Source organism: Pungitius pungitius, chromosome 14 (genome assembly GCF_949316345.1).
Source record: "Pungitius pungitius chromosome 14, fPunPun2.1, whole genome shotgun sequence".
Lineage (NCBI taxonomy): Eukaryota > Metazoa > Chordata > Actinopteri > Perciformes > Gasterosteidae > Pungitius > Pungitius pungitius.
Window position 1 is genome coordinate 13,965,542 of NC_084913.1, and position 22,532 is coordinate 13,988,073.

The window sequence follows — 22,532 nt, forward strand, 5'->3', positions numbered from 1 at the left end:
TTAACGGTTAAATGAAGTCCTATTTATATACACTCACCGGCCACTTTATTAGGTACCCCATCCTAGTAACGGGTTGGACCCCCTTTTGCCATCAGAACTGCCTCAATTCTTCGTGGCATAGATTCAACAAGGTGCTGGAAGCATTCCTCAGGGAGTTTGGTCCATATTGACATGATGGCATCACACAGTTGCCGCAGATTTGTCGGCTGCACATCCATGATGCGAATCTCCCGTTCCACCACATCCCAAAGATGCTCTATTGGATTGAGATCTGGTGATTGTGGATGCCATTTGAGTACAGCGAACTCATTGTCATGTTCAAGAAACCAGTCTGAGATGATTCCAGCTTTATGACATGGCGCATTATCCTGCTGAAAGTAGCCATCAGAAGCTGGGTACATTATGGTCATAAAGGGATGGACATGGTCAGCAACAATACTCAGGTAGGCTGTGGCGTTGCAACGATGCTCAATTGGTACCAAGGGGCCCAAAGAGTGCCAAGAAAATATTCCCCACACCATGACACCACCACCACCAGCCTGAACCGTTGATACAAGGCAGGATGGATCCATGCTTTCATGTTGTAGACGCCAAATTCTGACCCTACCATCCGAATGTCGCAGCAGAAATCGAGACTCATCAGACCAGGCAACGTTTTTCCAATCTTCTATTGTCCTATTTCGATGAGCTTGTGCAAATTGTAGCCTCAGTTTCCTGTTCTTAGCTGAAAGGAGTGGCACCCGGTGTGGTCTTCTGCTGCTGTAGCCCATCTGCCTCAAAGTTGGACGTACTGTGCGTTCAGAGATGCTCTTATGCCCACCTTGGTTGTAACGGGTGGTTATTTGAGTCACTGTTGCCCTTCTATCAGCTCGAACCAGTCTGGCCATTCTCCTCTGACCTCTGGCATCAACAAGGCATTTCCGCCCACAGAACTGCCGCTCACTGGATGTTTTTTCTTTTTCGGACCATTCTCTGTAAACCCTAGAGATGGTTGTGCGTGAAAATCCCAGTAGATTAGCAGTTTCTGAAATACTCAGACCAGCCCTTCTGGCACCAACAATCATGCCACGTTCAAAGTCACTCAAATCACCTTTCTTCCCCATACTGATGCTCGGTTTGAACTGCAGGAGATTGTCTTGACAATGTCTACATGCCTAAATGCACTGAGTTGCCGCCATGTGATTGGCTGCTTAGAAATTAAGTGTTAACGAGCAGTTGGACAGGTGTACCTAATAAAGTGGCCGGTGAGTGTATTATGTAGTATCTTCACCTCAAAACACTGAGATAAGGCCTTTGGCCTGTAAATATGGGAGTAATTTGCCTGTGCATGCTAATTTCTGCCTTTTTTGTTTTATGACTACTCAGTATGTTCAAAAATAGCCAGTACAGATATTTAAATTTATTCATTTAAATGTCCTCATGAAGTTACCCAGCCAAATATATAAAAAAATTGCGTGGTTGTTGAAATTGCCTAGAATGAAATGCCTCTTTGTCGGCATTTCTACTCACTGACTACAATAACGAATTGGACAATAAAATTACCGCTATCGCTACCCACTCCAGCTGGTAATAGGTGTATTACTAATATCTATGTTAATGACCTGAGGGTCATTTAATGTGATTACTGAAGTGTGCAATACATTTGAACAGTTTATACTCTGTTAATGGTAGAGCTGACACCATACTAACAGTATAAGAAGGTGCTTGTGTAGCTGTTTCTTGGAAAAATTACATTATCCTTGTTCTCCATTTGCTACACGGTATCACCTGCTGTTCTTGCTCAGTGTAAAATTCCACGTATTATGAATGATGAATGTGGCTTTCCTGTGAATCTCTTCAGAACAGGTATAAGCGGAAAGCAAGGACCCTGTGTCAGGGTAATTGCTGTACATCAAACGACACATTGTTCTCACAATACGTATTCAAAAGTACAAAACTAACAACATAAAAGATGGTTGTGCAGCTTTCGCCTTGACTTCTGTGAAAAGTCACATCAGCCTGGTTCAATGTGCCTTCTATTGAAGATGATGTAACTCTCCCCCAGTGGAGGCCAGATTTTCAGGTATACCTTACTATCACTTATCATTCAGAATGAAAATTAGAGACGAGATAACTAGAAAGCCTTTGCTTTTTAAGACCTCGTTCTCTATCTTGACAGCTTGCATGTGTTGACTGAGGGTATTTCAACAGCTGTAGATGCATTACATTTTTACAGATAATCCAAGAGGAAGACACTCATCATCACCCACCAAAGTCCCTCCCTCTTGCTAACTTTTAAAACTATGTTCCATCGGACATGGCTGCGCCTTGTGTTTAGTGATAGCAGATGTTAGTTGGCTCAACTAAGATGGTGCCGATTACAGAATTTCCCGTTCTTATGATCAGAATAAAGTGACGGCTGGTCCATAAAGGGCAATGGGGCGTGGCCCCCCCCAAAAAAGATTATATAATTGATTAATTATATAATCATATAAATGTCTGTTTGACGCATGGAAAATACCCAGCATTATTTGTAAATTAAGACATCAGCTTTTCCTGCATGTCAGCTGGGCTTCCAACATGGCAATTTTCTTTGGGAAATTTGCATACATAGTGTGATGTCAAATGAAGAGTCTTTGTCTTATTTTTTCTCCCAACAAAGAAATAATCAACCAAAACATTTATCATCTCATGACATTTCCACTAGAAGCACTATGAGGTTGGCATTGCTTCTAAATCTCATCAAGTTCTATGCACCTAGAGATTGGCAAGGTGGTAAATTCACTTTATGTCTATTCTAAGTTTACTCTTATCCGTACGTAACCCTGTGTATTTCTAACAGAAGCGGTGGGATGTCAAGAGGATTTGAGGAGCGTTGTCTCTTGAACATGATGCCGATGTAAAAATGTCACACTCACCTGTCCCTCTCTGCTCACCACTCAGCGTCTCCTTGGCCTTGCCCCCGTCACTCACTCTGCTTGGTTCTCTGCCTACTTCCTATGCCATTAAGAGGTAAAAATAACCGAGAGACCACAGCCCTTGTGGAACATCATTGTTAGATGTTAAAAAAAAGGGGGTTTGTTCACCTGAACTTGTGTTATGAATGGATATGTTGACACCACAATCCATACTGTTGAAAAGTAGGAATGAATTGCTCATTAGGGCATATTGCAAAATACTTTGCATATGTGGCGGGAAAATGTTGACATGAAGTCGGAGTGTCAACGAACAATTAAAAAAAATCTTTCCGGGAACTGACAGGTTTCCCAACTTGTCAGTTCCCGCGTCTCACCTTAAGGATCTTGGCTTCAATATATTGAAGGATCCGATGTTAAAAATATAGCAACCTTTTTTATTTTGAGCACTTTTCTCCTTCATATGTCAACATTTCACATTCGTTTTGCAAAGTTCAGCAAGTTAAACTCCACAAGCCAAATTCCACTGGACAAACTTAATGAGGATAAATGTGACCAAATAGCCGATAGGCTTTATGCTAAAAGCAGGGATAACTATTTGTTTATCTTTCAGCCCATTTCTGACATGAAAAGTCCTATTAATTCCTGTTCACACTGAATCCCCACTAGTCAAGATTCATAAGGCAGACTGAGTGTACCACAAAGTACAAATGTTTATGCACAGACTTGAATTGAGCACATTATCTGTTGGAAATACATTTATCTCAACAGTGTCAATTAATAAGCTACGCATGTCATAAACAAACAAATAATTTCTTCGTATCCTGCTAACACCTGCCATCAACGTGTCCAAAGTCAGCTATGTCAGATGATAACATCATCAAAAAACACAGTATTGACACACTGACTGCATTGAAGTGTAAAAATGGCCATCTGTGTTTTCCATCCGCTTTTTCAAATTCCCAGGACCTTCGTCTTATTCTCTGAGTAGCAGTAGCTGGTTTAGATGGAATTGGGTGTGTGCCCTCAAGTCTAGAAGGAATGTGTATACCTCAGTAGGTGGGTGAAAAGGGTGCATGTTTAAAACTGCTTCATGAGCTTTTAGTGTAGCGAGATGTCAAGTATCAGTTTAGAAATGACTGATACATTTGTTTCTTTGGAGTAAAAGGACTCAGAAGACAATGTCAAAATAAGTCAGCTTCCGGAGGACATAAAAAACCTCAACATTGTATAGCATAACGGAGAAAACTTTTAACCCAGCCAATTTAGTGGTTCCCTGGGGTATTTTGTTTGTCAGACAGACTGAAAGCAGCAAACTTCTATTATTGGAATGCATTGATTGTTTTTCTAATCTCTATTCCAACATCTTAATATTATTTTTCTATTTCTTCCGTGGCACGCTAAAACTTTTTCACACTTTCAGCTATTTAAACCGAATATTAAAATGTTCAGCTCTTTTCAGACATTTCTAGTTTTTAGAATTTAATTTATATTAATTAACATAAAACTTTTTTTAACATGGTTTTCAAATGCTCTTAATCTTCCTCAACTTTTTCAGCATCGCCAATCTTTCAGCTAGAGACACCATTTAAACTAGTTAACAAAAGAGTGGAGCAAAGTCAGAATATTGTAAAAAAAAATGCACTCTCACCCTCACAGCCACAATATTAACTTTTCAAACTTATCAAAACGATGCCCTGCTTGTGCTAGTCTGACTCATGAGTATGGAATCCCACAGTTATTTACTTTATGCGTGAGGAGGCAGAGAGTGAGACAAAGTCTGTCTCAAGCCCCATAGGCTCCAATACAAATCTCCCGACATATTAAAAAAAATGTTTTGTAAACGGCTAGTTGAGCAATTTTAAAATACAGAGAGACATGTAAAACTACACTGACGCGTTCGGTAGAGTCTTGGATCTCTCAAAATTGAAATTATTTTTTGGATAACCAGGGTACATTTGTTTGAGGTGTGAATTCTCTGTAAATCACTGACCCCGTGGGTCAAAACATCCTAAAGCCAAAGAGCACATTGCTCTACGCAGTGAACTATAGATATTTACAGGTTCTCTTGGGCGGTACAGGTGTGTTATCTACCGGACCGAATAGCAACTCTGATTTAGATGCTAGGTAGTCTTTATAGACATCATTATTATTCAATCCAGCGGCTAGTTGTTTTACAAATGCCATTAACATAAGGGATGAGAAACGCCAGTTGTATTTGATCAAACCCTTTGAAGGTGCATGGTGCTGCCATAATGAGTACACCTGGTGGATATAGGTAACTTAGTTAACTTCCTGTCATGTCAGGGATTTATATAAGGTGCTGTAACTTTGTTGCTCCAGAATTAGAGGGTTACCTGTTTGATTATAGCCAATCCACTCCTCCAGAAACCACTACAATACTGGGACTAGCCCAAACCATGAAAAACATGCCAAGACCATTATCCACCTTCAAAATATGTCAATATAATTTTGCCTGCAGTATATAGTGTAGCAAGGTAGTCTTCAGTATTTTTTATAGTTATATTTTAGGGGACCCCCCAAGAGTCCTAAGTCATTTCAAACCCTGGCTACTACCACTAGTACCACAATTTACAACTATAACTACTACTTATATTACTACATAAATTAAAAATGTAGTATTTCTGCATTTTTTGCAATCACTTAAAATTCAGCTTTTCCTATTTATATTCTTTTAGCAATGTTTAGAATTAATTTCTGTATTGTAAGTGTCAGAGGGTCGGGCTGGCGCAGGTTGCAGGGAGGAAGGGAGGACTCAAACGCAGGGGTTTCCGAAACGAAGTGCTCTTTATTCCAACAAAGACCATACATGCTCCCACGACGAACGACAGTAGACAATGACGCGACAAAGGACAACTGGCACACAGGGCTTAAATACACAAGGGAGGTGCAGGTGATTGGACACAGGTGGAATCAATCAGGCAATCACAGGACAAGGCAGGAAGTGTAGTCACCCAGGAACACAAGAGACATGAAAACTACAAAATAAGACATAGAGCAGACCCAAACCGTGACAGAACCCCCCCCTCAAGGACCGAATTCCAGACTGTCCTAAAGGGGGGCAGAACCATGAAAATCAGACAAGGGGCGGGAGGGTGGGGACCCGACAGCTATGGTCCGGCGGCCTGCCGGGGCGGCGGCCGGGCGTGGGGTGCTCGGGGGGTCTGCGGTGCGGCTCCGGCGTCGTCGTGGCGGGGGGCGCCGAGCTGTGCGGCTGCGTCGTCGTCGTGGCGGGGGGCGCCGAGCTGTGCGGCTGCGGCGTCGTCGTGGCGGGGGGCGCCGAGCTGTGCGGCTCCGGCTGCATGGCGTGGGGCTCCGGCCCAACCCCAACCCCCCTTCAAGGACCGACTTCCAGGCGGTCCCAAGAGGATGGGAGGGAGGGTTCATGGTCGGGCGCCGCGGGGCCGGGACCGGGGCGTGGTTCTCGGGGCAGGAACGGGCGCTGACGGGCGTCTCGGCGCATGAACGGGCGCTGACCGGCGTCTGGGGTCCGGAACGGGCGGAGGCGAGACTCTGGGGGCCGGAACGGGCGGAGACTGGAGTCTGGGGGACCGTGTTGCCTTGCTGTAGGCAGCCTGCAGCCTGGCAGCCAAGGTCAGCACCCAGTCGACATGAGGGTCGACCCCAGGGAAGGGCCGCCAGACTAAGGGGGGTCCTGGTGCCGGAAAATGCCCGCTGGTGACCTCCCCTGAGGTCAGCGTAGGGCGGTGGGGGCGGCGAGGGCGGTGACCGGAACGCTGCCCGGCGCCTGCTGGCGAGCCGGGGTTGGCGTTGCGCCGGGCAGCCTGCTGAACGCTGCGGGGCACACCAAAGGCCAGACGGGTTCCCAAAAACGGGTTCTTCTCCTCAAACCCTGCTGAGTCCTTAGGTGGTCGCGTCATTCTGTCAGAGGGTCGGGCTGGCGCAGGTTGCAGGGAGGAAGGGAGGGAGGACTCAAACGCAGGGGTTTCCGAAACGAAGTGCTCTTTATTCCAACAAAGACCATACGTGCTCCCACGACGAACGACAGTAGACAATGACGCGACAAAGGACAACTGGCACACAGGGCTTAAATACACAAGGGAGGTGCAGGTGATTGCCTGATTGATTCCACCTGTGTCCAATCACAGGACAAGGCAGGAAGTGTAGTCACCCAGGAACACAAGAGACATGAAAACTACAAAATAAGACATAGAGCAGACCCAAACCGTGACAGTAAGAAACTTTCTGAAATTAATTTCAGCTTTTTGCATTCCAATGCATTTTCTAGTTTTTTATCTGAGGTTTTGTAAGTGGCGATAGAGCAGCCTCCCTGTAGTATTTTCACTCACCATACAGCCGGACGTGTATCTGCTGTCTTGTGGTCATGCATATGACTGTGTTCTAAACTGTATCATTTACAAGGGATATATTTGAATGAAACCTTCCAATGGCCTGACTCAGACCATTCCCCTGCTCAGCCTCCTTCTGTCTTTTCTTGGATGTAGACCCGTGGTAACATTGGATGCTCAGAGAAACTGCTCTCTGCATCAGGTAAAGAAAAAAGAACGACAAAATCCACTGGAGGTCAGGGTACGCGGAACACATATCCAGGAGATGACAAATACCGGTTTGAATTCAAAAGTCAAAGTGCTTTATGTAAATTATCGTCGCATGTTGTGTTTAAGTGACCTCATGTCTGGTTTTTTATCTGTAATGAAATTATGGTTAATATAGTTGTTTATGTTTCCGTCCACACCACCTACAGATTTGTATCAAAGCCCTCATCGATGCACCGCCCTCTCTCTCTTGCTGGTGAAGCCCCAGGCGAGTCCTTTAGCTCCATCGTGACATTGTTGTTGGCAAATATGGGACAGACTGGTTCGACACTCAGAACTTGCAGCCATACAACTGAAGGTTGTAAAAAGTCCTAAATTACAAAAAATCTAACAGTTTACACTGCTTCATCAAGTATTTGTACTCTCATAGGCAAGAGTGCAGCACTGTCAATGCAAAATTACATTGTGCTGCCTGGGAGGATTACACCTTAGAGTGAGACAAAGTAAAGAGTTGGGAGGGGGAAAGCGAGGCAGTTCGGGAAGTGCGACACAGAGAAGGCAATTAAACGCACCTTGAGCTTGATGGATTTCTAATTGGAGGCTGATCACATCGGAGGTGTGCTGGATTATGGTGCCGGCAATGAATGGGAGAGACCGAGCGTGACAGATTAGTGCTGTTACTCCACCCACAGTTCAGGGAGAGGAGTATGTGTGAACGGCGGACTGCGTGTGCTTTAGGGCTGCTCTGCGTGTTGTATACACTGGTGTGGCGCTGCTCTGACATGTGGAAGACAACCACAATCAGGACAAGAAGGAGGCCATGCAGAAGAACGAAAGGTGTGGATGAAGGAGCATGATCAGGAGAGGAGGAAAATGGGAAGTTAAGGAAAGAAAGGAGAGAAATATGCAATTCAAAGTGAACCAGTTATTAATATTCCTTGAACCAACAGGAGCGTGAGGAACAAGGTATTAACATGTGGAGCCAAGTGGGACAATCCGCCTGTTTTATGCTCTTTTTTTTCCCGGGTGAATCATTTAATCTGCAAATATTTATTATAAATTAGTATTATATAATATACAACTTAAATTCAGGTACACTCAATTTTACATTGCCGTTTTTCTTTATGTGACTCCTACCGCCTGAATGTATCAGGTACTTTACCCAGAGGAAGAAATCCACTTTTTCCTTACTGAAAGAGGGAGGGAGAGTGAAAGAAGTGGGAAAACAAGGCGGAAGAGAGACAAGAGATTGTGTCAGGGAAGTGAATGGGAGACAAAACAAGAAGAAAGAACAGACAAGGAGCTTTTAATGGCCCTGCTGTTGTCTATGTCAGCACGCTGTGACAGCCGTAATCAATTATTAACCGAGACCACCAGTCTTTGGAGAAGGAGAAGAAGAGGGTACAGTGGGGAGGTGATGAGAGCCAGGGAAGATGAGCGCAGGGCCACTGATGTAAAGAAAGGATTAATAAAGTAAAAAGAGACTGCCGGAAAGGGAGGAGGATCTAGGGAAAGGAGTGGGGATGTTAAATTAGGAGACTGGCTAATAGCAGGCGGGGAGGATGAAGGAGAGAAAAACTGAGTTAACGAGAGAAGAGACAGGAGGCGAGAACAAGAGCGCGGCAACTTCACAGTGCGACGGCTGTCTCGGTTCCTCAGGGTCGTGCGTGACTCTGCGTCTTACGTAAGCAAATGAGGGACCAAGGCCTTTGGTCATGCTGGTGCAAAAGGGCTGTTGTGCGCAGCTGTACAGATGAGGACCAGCTCTGACACCTGTACAGCGTGTGTGCATGTGTGTTTCCACAGCAGAAGGTCAGAGCCTACAGGGCAATCAAAGGGGAGAGTTAAGCAACAGTAGAAATACCATGTTTTCGACATAAAATATGAATTATTAACGAACTGTATTGAACACACTTTCATCATCTCTAACTGGCTTTGGCTCCACTTGAACGCTGTTTTTAATTTATTGTTTGTCCCGTAATTTCCCTTTGAATCCATCAAAGCATTGTTAACAATGTTAATTCAGCCAGGATGTAATAGGAAAAAATGAACTTTCAGGCTTATTTGACTAGCTACTTACTACATCTGCTGTGTTTTGTTATTCTTAAAGTCCAGAGTATTTGCCAAATGTTGATGCAAACATACCGACACACAAAAGCAATTATTCAAAAAACTCAATCAAATCTCTTGAGAAATGCCTTTTCGCAAGAAAACTGTTTCATACGATCCCTCACATAAATACAACTGTTAATTCAAATTAATTTGTCATATATTTCCACTAGATAGTGTGCAGCAAAGACGTTTTTGCCAACAGTGCTTGCTTGTTTTGTTGGGTCAATCTTGAACTATTGTGTTCCATACATGGATTTATATTTTTTTCTAGTCTAAAACCTCCAGTTCCTCAGTGCTTACTATTAGTATTAATGTTAGTTGCTATAGGAACTCTTATTAATATGTTGTAAATAGCTATGAAGTTTTGCGCGATGAATCAGATCACCAGAAAGAAGGGAGCAAATATAACCTTCATAGATGCTATTTATTCATTGAAAACCAACAAAACAGTTAGCTAAGCACACAGTAATTGACAAATAAGCTGTTAATTGTTTCAGCTCCACATCAAAACCCATTTGACATACCACAAAACATTTCTCCCGCAGCCAAGCGTAAGGCAAAAGAATATTTTTGATGTAAAAATATAAAATGCTGATTAAGTAGACTCAAGCTTTTTGTCTAACTATCTCAGATTTGAGTTAACTTGGGTACAATGCTATCAGAGCTTAAAATGAGAAGTTCAGTAAAAGGCTCTGTGCAGCAAAACAACACTGCTGGAGAACCAAACAAGACTATGACAAATACAACATTTCCATTTGTTGTACAAGATTCCAGACTACTTTTTAGAGAATCAGTCTTATTTTGAAGGACTGATTAAAGCATCAAGGCAGTGTTGCTCATCGCCATAACTCCTTCATCCTATTTCTTTCATGTAGACGCTGAGAGGTTACTGATCATTATCTTCACAGATTCACAAACAAAGACACTAACTGAATAATTACTGAGTGGTTTCCTTTGAGTGTTTGTTCACTTGACCTATTGCTTTACCATTTAATTAAAGATAGTGCCACTGAAGAAGCAACAAATGATTTCTTTTCAAAATCTTTTTTTCTTGATCCTCAACTGTTCGTGAAGGCTGAAAAGTGTGAGTTTCATGTATCTACTGTTTCGTTCCTTCGTTCATTATCCCGGAGGAAAATTGCAAATGTAGCCGGGAAAGGTGGAGTCAGTCACAGGCTGGCCCACTCCCAGCAACCGCAAGGCTGTCCAACGATTTTTGGGTTTTGCATATTTTTATAGGAGGATCATTAGGAACTTTAGCTCAGTAGCAGCCCCGCTCCATGCACTAACCTCTTCTCTAGTCAAGTTCCAGTGAAACCCTGCCGCCGAGGCTGCTTTCCAAACACCTCAAGAAGGCATTCACCTTTGCCCCGGTACTTACCCTCCCAAACTCAAATCAGCAGTTTGTGGTGGAGGTTGACGCCTCAGATGTGGGAGTGGCAGCAATACTTTCCCAAAGATCCGAGAAGGATAACAAACTGCATCCCTGCGCCTTCTTCTCCCGGAGCCTTTCACCTGTAGAGAGGAACTATGATATTGGAGACCGGGAACTGCTATCCGTCAAGGTAGCCCTGGAGGAGTGGTGGCACTGACTGGAGGGTGCAGAACACCCATTCCTGGTTTGGACGCACCATAAAAACCTGGAGTATCTGAGGACGGCTAAGAGACTAAACCCTCACCAAACCAGGTGGGCCCTCTTTTTTAATGGATTTAACTTTTCCCTGTCTTATCACCCAGGCTCAAAGAATGTGAAGCCAGACTCTCTTTCCTGGCTTTTTGACCCTGTTTCCCCGCCCAACCAACCCTCCAGCATTCTGCCCTCGTCTTGCCTAGTCGGCGCCGTCACCTGGGAAATCGAGGAGAGGGTGAGGTAGGCTGCCGCAAGCATCTCTGTTCCTAATGGTTGTCCCCCACCAGGCTGTTTGTCCCTCCTTCTCTCCGGTCTCAGGTTATCCAATGGGATAAACACCTTGCTGGATTTCGTCACAGGGCTTCCCCCGGTCCGAGGGCAACACCACTGTCCTCACGGTGGTGGACCGGTTCTCTAAGATGGTCCATTTCATTCCCCTAAGTTGCCCTCCGCCAAGGGAATGGCAGAGGAGGTGCTCTCTCACGTTTTCAGTCTCCATGGTTTCCCTGCAGATGTGGTATCTGATCGGGGTCCCCAGTCCAAGTTTTGGAAGGAGTTATGCAACGGTCAGTCTGTCTTCCGGCTAACACCCGGAATCCAATTGGCAGATGGAGTGTTTGAATCAGGAGCTAGAGACCGGCCTTCGCTGTTTGGTTTCCAAAAACCCAACCGATCGAATATGCGCACAACACACTCCCCTCTTTGTCTTTGGTTCTCTCCCTGTTCTAGTGTGCCTATGTCACCCCTGTTTCCTGCCCTAGAGGAGGACTCCAGGGTGCTCTCTGTGCTGGCCATGGTCCGCCGTTGCCGTCGCACCTGGAAACGAGCCCGCCAGGCCCTCCTCAAAAACTCTGCACGTTTGAAGAGCCGGCGGATCGGCGACGGACTCCAGCCCCTAACTATCGGGTCGGCCAGAGAGTGTGGTTATCTTCCACCACCATCATCGGTGTTCCCAAGAAGCCCAGGATCAAAGGACTGAATGACTACAGGCCTGTCGCCCTGACATCTGTAGTCATGAAGTCCTTTCAACAGTTACTACTGTCCCACCTGAAGACCCTCACCAACCCCCTCCTGGACCAGGTTAGGTTCACAGGCTCAGTTACCATAGCGGCTGACCCTGAGGACCCTTTCTGAATCAGACAACCCAGAGTTTCAACTAAACCTGCTTCTTGAAACGGACCCCTGTAGGGATTCTGGGACAAGTGCAAATAGTGATTATGTTATTGTTTTTTTGCCAGAGGTTTGTGAGGCGTACTGGGCATCTATACCAGCAGGTGGGAAAAGCAGAATGATCAGTGATGATTTCCCTTGAGCAGGTTACTGTAGAATTGGTACACAAAGAGCAACTAATTTCAGTGATCTAAATTGAGCAGAGGAAGGCGATCCTAAAGCAGAAGCAGCTCATTCAGTACCACAGGGAAAATTCTAATGGAGGGTTCCACTTTTAAAGCAATAGGCGGAACAGGCAGGGTTTTCCTCTGGTGGACGTCCCATTTGGGAGATGAACTCATCAAGCTCACACTTTAGTTGAACCAGGGGTGGGCCCGGGCCCTGCGTCACAGGAGTCAGTGTGACCAGCACAGCAGCTGTTCTTTGCCCAACGGGTCGATATGTGCAAGAAACCAGAACTGTCACATCAGCAGAGCTGGCCTCGTTCTGTGTTGTGGGATAACTTCAAAACAAAGCACCACGGTTTAAACGGTTAGTTGGGTGGCAAATTACTATAAATTTACATAATATAGATTTTGATTAGGGTTATCTTTTTCTTTCTTACAGCCCTTTTCGACTGCTCGTTTGTCGTTGTTTTCTTAAAACCGGAGAAACCGTAAAGAAGGTGCAGCGATGGCATTCACAAGCAAGGAACTGGTAGGAGAAAACTAGAAATAGTGTAGTCTAAAAAAAATGGGGCTTCTGGCTTTTCCGAGCTTCAGTGACAATAAAGGCAACTCATGTATTTTGCAAAATGCGATTATCTGTAACTGACATATTAGTGTGTCTAACACATGCCTGAAAAACTATCACAACAGAATCAATGCAAACTAGAAAATCTGCAGCATAAAACAGAGTCTGCTGAGGAACTTCAGAGTTTTGTAATTGTTTTATTGTCATGGCGGTTCAGTGACGCCAAATCATATCCTACTTAGCTTCTAGCTGCTCAGAGTGATAACCAGGACATTCTGATGTATCATTCCAAAATTAAAGCCTCTGAAAATACCATGCATGAGCCAACTTGCTTCAAAATCTTTCCAGAGTGTCACCGTTACTGGTATCGTGGTTTTGGGTACCGAACACAAAACCACGACTCAGACAACGATGGGCGAGACTGGTGGATATTACTATGAGTTCAGGCAAGGTCAAAAAACAGGCAGAGTCAGAACCAGGATGGCAATCAGGCAGGCGAGGTCAGAACATAAAGATATAGGCTAAGTCAAAAACACTTCGCATACACACAATATAATCTGGCAGGGAAAAACAGAATGTGACAGGCTTTAATAGTGAGTGGCTGACAAGAGGATGAGCTGATGTGAAATGACAGGAGGGTTAGTAAGCATGCAGGTTGGATGAAAAACAAAAAAATGATATGTAATGTAATGTAATAAAAAACAAAGACATGATGTGGTCAAATGTGTGACAACGAGACTACTTCTGGTCTATTTCAGATTAGAATTAAAAGGAAACCATCCATAGTTACACAGTTATTCCACTTCAGGCGAGAGTACTCATCCTCAAGGTGTGACTCTGATGTACCATTTTAGTAATCAAAGCGTCTGGAAATGTCATACATTACCAAACTTTCTCTTCAACCTCATTCACCAACCTCCTTCTAATCAATTTCAGATGGTATTTAAAAGAAAACAATCAATAGTTACTTGATAGTACACATCCCCAAGGTGTCACTCAGGGATAACCAGGACTTTCTGATGTACCATTTCAAAGTTAAAGCCTCTCAAAATGTCATTCACAAGACTTTTTTGCTGATGCTCCCTCTCGCTCCCTCTAGTGTGGTAGAGATAAAACAACTTGAATTTTCTTTTTTTTTTTTTATTCTCCGTACGCACGTAGTTTAATATTTCTTCTGGGAAAATGCCATTTTCAAGTTCTCAATATGACACTGCACCAATTTGAAAATAGGCCAAAATGGCAGATTTCCAAGGATTAACTACAGCGCCCCCTAGTCTTCAGATATTACAGAACAATTAGGGTGTGTTCAGAGGTTGAATGTATACATACTGTATGCTACAAATTTGGTGAGGGCATGCCAAGTCATTTGACAGTTCAAGCCACACCCCTTGTTAAGTTAATTAGACGATATCAACACGTTTCTTATGATGAGGGGGGACATTGAGCCAACAATGATCCACAGAAAACTTTGACAATCGGACACAATGTTTCACAAATCGAAGTGTGCATTTGTAGAGCACATATGTGCCAAATGTCAAGTCAATCAGGCATCAGGGGGAAAAACTGGCCTAGTGTGGTAATTTTTAGGGGGTGCTTTGGAGTCTCTTTAATGCAAGACCTTAAAATTAACACATTTTTCACCAGATATGAATGCCAAATTTGAAAATGTTTTGAATATGATAAAGGCCCCAAAAAGGCAAACAATGTGTGAAAAAATAATTACTTGAAATTCAATTGGTTCCTCTACGACGTAGCGAGGACCCTAATAATTCATTTTTTCCTTGTTGTCCTGGCGTGGTCGCAGCTTCACAACAGGAAGTGAAGCGTACAATAAACCGTAGCAAATAAAGAGGGATGTTTCAGGGACACAAGGAGCAAACACAATCTCCATGTGACGCCTGAGGAAATGCCAAATGCCAAGCTGTGCCATGCCTCAGTACCCACAATACCTCACTGTAGCTCTTAAACGCTTGTTGACTCTTATGTAAACGCCACACTTTGACTTTCATAAGAGAATTTTACATGGAAGTTGTTGAATTGAATATGAAGCATGGGAGCAGGTTGCGCTGCTTATCACGCACACACCAATTTGGATACATAGTAGAAGTGGAAAAAAAGTGCAATACTGCTAGTCATGTGAACTCACATGGAAAAAATAATTCCAGTTTATTTGACTTCTCAAGGCAGTGACGTCTCAGTCTCTGTAGGATTCCCTTATCCATAAATGTGTAAAAAATGGTTTCTTAAACAAAAACCCAAGGAGAGGGTACTGAGATCAACTTTGTTGCTTGTGCATGCTGAAAACCGAGCACCTATAAAGGACGTGTAAGGAAGAGAGGGGTCTATATATTTGTGTTTGTTCACATAAGACGGGGCTTTATATGCATGAATGAATGGGCAGTATGTGTTTTTTAAATCTTCATTTTGAGGGACCTGAGCATGCATGCAGACTGAGAAATGGAAAAGAGGAGCTATTATTGGGGACAAACACATACGTTGAAACCATCAGATACGAGGCCTACTCTGATTGAACATGGAATTTCTACATTAGTTGATGTTGTGAATGCAAGCATGTCTACAGAGGAGGGCGGCTGATTTCTTATTTTAAAAGCTAGACACAACTAAGGCATACCAATATTTATGGTTAGATTCATCTGGGTTGACCATTAATGGTGTTTTAGCCTCATGCACATTCTGGAGAGCCAAATACAAATCATCAAATACTTTGCTAAATTATTTTGTTATATTGGGGGGGAAATTCTATGCTAGCGTTCACTGGAGACAACTGGTTGAGTCTTACATTCCATGTGTGGTTAAATTCAACCTTCAGATACAAATTGTGATTTAGATTTTGGAAAATATGGAAATGTATCAGCGGGGGAGTAAAGCCCAGGCATGACAGGACTCCTGCACCTGATCAAGATGTCTTTGGAACAAGCTTAGTTTAATAACTCCAGGGAAGAAACATTCATATCCCCTGAGGAAAATTGCTGAGGTTGTGAAAGCATTCCCATGTGGCAAAGTGCTGTGAGCTGCGGAAAGCCTCTGTGCCCTCTTCATTTAGGAGAGTGTGTTTTGTTGACATGGAGATGACGACCATGTACCCCGGGGAACCCAGTTTGGTGTAATGTGGGTAAAAAGTGTTCAGGGGTCGCTGCTACAAGACACCTGATCCTTGCAGTGAGTTGGTCCGTATACTGGGCATGAAGTCAAACCCATTATCAGGTTTTTGTCTCTGTGAGGTTGTTTCTTTTTGTATTTTTAATGCACAGCATCTCAAGAAGCAGTAAGGGGGAAGGGAGTTCAGAATCCACGTCCTCAATGTTTGTTCAGTACTTTCAGAAGCCAACACCTTCGGGATATCTTCTGTTAAATGTTTTTGCAGGCACCTCCAACTAGTAAAAGGCCACGGGGTAGATCCAGAAGAGTGAGATTATCTGGTCTGTGAACACCTTGGGGTCGTGCCCCAAAAAGCTGCAACATGTTGCTAGGAAATTCAGAAATACCCTTTTTTTATCCTGCGCCACAGCAACCCAGTGCAAGCCGAAGATAATGGGTGGCTGGTATAAAAGGTTGAAGATACAATCAGCTCCAGTCAACGTACGACATTCAACCAAGAGAATCCAATTCCCTAAAGTGGATTAAAAAAATGGATACAGAGCCTGAGGATATATTTTGTTGCCATTATTCTGAACACTTACTAGAGAAGGTGGCGAAGACAGACACAATCCTCTGCCGTAACACTGAAATAGCAATTTATGAACTATTATTATAGAAATATTAAACATGGAAAAAACTTCTGTAATACACTGTACAGATACTGAACAAAAAAAATACAAAAGTACTCAACCAAATTGAAATCACTAAATACTAGTTGTTTGTCCGTTTCCCAGTGATCAGCCCATCTGGGTAATGCCAATGTGTGTCCATATGTTTTTTCCACATACCACACAGTAACACTCTCCCCTTTGCAGTTGCAGCTGACACCAAAAACACGGAGCCGGCTCATTGCAGTTTAATTTAGACTCGCCATAGAACGATGAATCAGCCAGTAGTCCTTAACTCAGATGTTGCTAGCGCTGCACAGATGTGAGTGGAATTCACGCTCATGAATTTTGGTACTGTGGCTTCTGCATGGAGCTGCGGACCTTTACCACCGTACTGTGGCAGCTTTACACAATTCACAAATAAACTTCCAACAATAAAAATTCGATATTTGGGGTTTGTGAGAAGATTTCAGCAATAAAATGCGTTTTTCTTTCATTTTAAAATCCACAGACATAGTCTGAGATACACAAGTTAATATGCAGCACACTTAAACAAAGATGAATGCTGCATGTACACAGCATGCTTTTGAAAAGGAACTTTTCCCCATAAGGCTCACTTACTTACTGAGGCAAAATAAATAGTTTAGTAGCTGCGACACGTGGTACAGGTTTCCAGAGCACTGTGTGGAAATGTCATATGAAGTCTTGCATGATAATATTTTAATGAAGATAAATTCTGATAGTTTTGTGTGACCTTTATTATTCATCCAGAATACCCCGGAGGTTCAACTCTAGCAGCCGCAGATGGAATCAAGCTGTTTTCCTGCAGAATGATCACTGAGGACACTGAGCTGAGCTTTTCACAGCTTTACTCCTTTTACCACTCAAATGTCCTTCTATAATGCTAGCCTGCTTTTTCCTTGTATATGTTTTCATTTAGTTCCTTTTGGTGTGGCACCAATGGTTTAACTGGTATTCTGATATTTACTAATATGGAGACAAAACTGATTCAGATGAACAGCTCCAGAACAGACGAAAGTCTGTTCAGGGAATGACTAAGGGATAGAGAACAAAAGGAGTGAAAGACATCAGGTTATTATAATGTTTACTAGAGCAGCTTTATTGTCCTCCAGGGCCTTTTTTTTTCCTATGTCCTATATGCTCTTTAGATGCCCGTCCAATCTACCTGTACCTACATGCCTCACGTGTGGTTCATCAGAGTATATATCAAACCCGGAACGCTAACCTTTTCTCTTCAAATGCACACTTACAGCACATAAGTAACATGTAATGTACATGAGAAAGCATAAACAGATGGTGGTGATGTATTTATGTCAGCGAGATGATCCCAGGACGGGTTATGTGCACGGAGCGGCTTGCATAGAGATTGATGGATTAAAGGATGGGTGGATAAATATAAATGCAGCGGGGGGATTAAAGGATAGATCAAGGATGTGATTGACTGATACAAGAGATTAAACTAAATTAATTAATGGCTGAATGTATCGATGTAGAAAAAATGACATTTGAATAATAACAGCATAGTGAGGAGATTGGGAGATTACATTGGATTGGATTATTAGAATGGGATTACATACCATGTAGAAATCATTATTTTGACTGAATGAATAACCATTGTTTTGATTTTGCAATACAGGGTTAATGGTATCAGATAATTTCATCATAACATAGCAACAAGTTTGTCATATACTTTGTTTTTACCATAAATAACTACTGTTAGGATCCCTGTGCATGAAGTGGCATAAAATGACTTGTTTATTCTCTTCTTTTGGGTCAGATACATTCAATAAACTGGTAAACCACAGCGCCACAGCAAGAGCTTCAGCTGCATACGGATCCATTCAACTACAACACATTTTTTATATGTATAAATGTGCATTCTTCCCTAACAAGATCCGTACTTTCAAGTTCACATTCACACGTAACAGAACAAATCCGCGATCCATTTTAAAAATGAAAGTCTTATCTATTAGAGAGAAAGTAGCATAAAGCCTCTATCAATTCTTCAAACAATACAATATCAGTGCATACTCAACCCAAAATAAAACCCATGGGGTTATTTACACATTTCTTTGGCAAATTTAAGGTTCTCAAGTAATGTTGGTTGGGGGTTGATGGAGTGTGAGTAAAAATCTAATGTAGAGCTACTTATGTTTGCCTAATTATGTATAGCATCTAGGGCCAGCTTTCACAGTCAGGAAATATGGAATTCATTCTGAAGCACTGAACGGGGCTGTTTTAATGTACGTGCATGAAGCAGATGCAGTTAGTCAACTAACGATGTGCCTGTGTGACCTCAGGCCTTAGGACTAATGCTAAATCACTACTCTAGGTAATTAGCTAGTTAGACGGACAAGTGAGGCTCTATTAAAAATAATTTATGGTGCATGGTTTGAAGTACATGATGCAAGTTCAACTAGGGCATGTCTAATTCCACTTTTGGTAGTTTAACAGCACACGATCTGGATACAAAGTGAGCTGAATTAGGCAAAGGGGTTGGATGTAGCCGTCTAGATAATTGTTGGTCTGTTTTGAGCATTACATCAAACCAATCCGTTGAGTTTCATGTGCCCCATTCCCTTCAAAGTAGTGAGGTGAACGAGTAGTAGCGGTATTGCCTTACAATCTAAAAATTGGCTCCATGTGAGTTTGAGTCTCTAGAGATCCTTTAAGGTGATGTCCTACATGCACAACCCAGTCTCACAACAAAATTGTGACAATATTACATTTTTTTCGGCCTATTCATTTACATTGCCTTGCAACTATCAAGTTTCCGTCAGCTGAAAAAAGAAAATGGTGGACTGTCGGCTTGTTATCTAAGAAAGCATCAGCATTTGTATGCATTTCGATTGTGGACCAACGTAGCTATTACACATTTTGCTGGGAGACTGGGTTGACCTGCACCATACAAGATCCCCAGAAAAAAACCCACAATCTGTGTTTCACAGAATTCTATTCTTTTCACTCTCCTGGCAGACAACAAGCATTTGAAATATGATTCTGCTTTTCCATCAAAAAAAAAACAACCTTCAGCGTTTAGGTCATCTCCATAGCAAGATCCCACTCACACACACCAGGTCTACCCTGAGAGACTCATGTTCAATTTGATGTTTACTCATCCTCATACGTAGTATCCGGTAAACAACAACACGGGCAGTCTCTTCTTTCTGTTCTGCTGCTGAAAACATTGTTTTAATACCACAGTTGCACACTAAAAATCTCCTGAGCAACAGCCGCAATACTATTTTAAGCTTTACTGCTCAGGCACGTGTCCTCGACATGTTTTCCTTTGCTGTCTACTTTCATTTACTCTTCCTCCTGCTCCCATGGTCATCCAGTTCCACATCTATGCTCAGTACCAGTCAATGGTTTGGACACACTTTCTCATTCAATGAGAAGTTGTCTAAACGTTTGACTGGTACTGTTTACAGCTCTCGGCTTTAGATTTAATTAATTTCTACAGTTTGAGATTACGGCAGGACCAAACAAAATGTTGAATATAAGATGACAATAATTTAGTTGGTTAATATACTGTCACGGTTTGGGTTCTGCTTCCAGTTTTATTTTGTAGTTTCATGTCTCCTGGGTAACTTCACTTCCTGCCTTGTCCTGTCTTCCCCTGTGGTTGTCTTCTGTGTCAATGATTGTTTCCACCTGTGTTCAATCACCTGCACCTCCCTTGTGTATTTAAGCCCTGTCAGTCTCTTATCTCATTGTCTCGTGTCGCGTCATTGTCTCCTGATACCCGTTCAGGTTGGTGCATGTCGGTTCCTTGTTTTGAAAATATTAAAGAGCACTTTGTTGATAACCCTGCGTTTGAGTCCTCCCTGCCTGCCTTCGACCTGCACCCCCTGTGACATATACTGTACATGCCATTATACATAATGGCATATACTTTTGCCCTTAAAAAGCCCTATTGGCAACTTTTAAGTGTATTGTAATCTGAATAAAACCCAAAACACAGGCAACAATTACATTTTCAGAACATTATTATATTCTGTATCAAATAAACTGAGAACTACAGTTGGGGAAGTTTTTGAAACATAAATTGCTCTTTATTGTTTCACTAGATCAAAAATAGCAAAATGTTCATCTGCTAGAGTTTAAATAAAATGATAGAAAGGAAACGGTAGTTTCTGGCATAATGCAAGAGTTGAGCTAATAATGCTGCATGTCATACACAATAATGCTATTATCATCTGCAGGACCCTCAAACAACCTTTTTAATTTTAACAGTCTTATTTGCATAACTGGTAAACAAAAGCTGGGTGAGTCTTTTTTTTTGTTCTAAGAAAGCTGTGATGTAGAAAAAGAGCGTAATTGTACCAATTTGTCAAAAGGTACAAACACATAGTAGTGGTCGTAGTAAATTTTCATCAACAGTAGCTGTTCATTTGTAGACAAAGTTAAAGCAATACTTAAAAGTTGATCAAGACCTGACCATATTTGTATTAATGTTAAATTCCAGTTGCAGTATGCTGTGTTCCGTCTTCTGGCATTGTCATCAGAATGTAGTAATTATAATAATTTAATTACATTTTCATTATTTCATAAGTAATATTGCATCTTTGCTTAAAGCATGTGTGTAGGACGCGGAGGTGTGCAGAGCAGATTGCCAGAGGGGGATGTGACGCTGAACATCCAGGTGATGATTAACAGGAGGTGAAGTGGACAGCGTGCTCCAAGTTCATGGACATTAGCAGAGGGAAAACATTTTGTGTTTCACTGCTGGCTGCTATTGTGAATTCAGGATTGGCTTCATTAGCTGTGGGTTCATTTGTGCTCGCCTAATCATCTGCCCTGTGCCCAGCCTCATTGTCTGACGCGTTGCAGAGATTCAATCATAAAAAGGGATTTGTGTTGTGTTAAATGGCTGCATAGGACTTGTAGAGTAGAGCATGCTCAGTGCAGCTGCACCTGGAGCCACATATTCACACATATTCTCCTGAGGTTTTCAGTACAAATAAAAGACGTATAATGGACTAGCTTGATACATTACTTGATTTTAGCTGATGGAAGATACATTAATATTGACCTGAACTAAACATAAGAAAAGAACATAAAATGTTAAGTGGACTATTAAGCGATTTTAATACACTAACGTGAGAGAGTGCAATACAGTCTGCCCACACACCAACAGCGGCAATCTATTCCTCATGTTACTATAACGTATACAAAAGGCGTCGGGACGGATGTGCCAACCCTATAAGGTTAATGGACAAACCACTCTACCACCTTAGACAAAAAACATATAATACTGGGAGGCTTTAGTGGTCAGGTTGCTGAAGATGGATCGCAAAGTGCAAGGGTCAAGTTTATTGAATCTTTCTCCCCATCTTTACTCCCCCCGATCTAGATATCGGTCTTGGCCACAAGCTCCAAGATCTTTTTGATCTCTAATTCACAACAAGAAAAAATGAAGTAAAGAAAATTGCTGTAATAAGAACACTACTTGCAGTCCTGTTGGTGTACCTGCATATCTCATTGATTGCTTTATGCTAATGCCAACGAGCCAATTGCTCAGGGCGTTACAGCAGTGGGCAATGATAGAGGGGCGAGTGCCACTTAATCACTTCCAAGAAGGGATTTATTGTGGATTTATCCACAACTTAAATGACCCGATGAGCCTTCTAGCCACAAGCCGACCTGAGTGGGTCAAGGATAACCT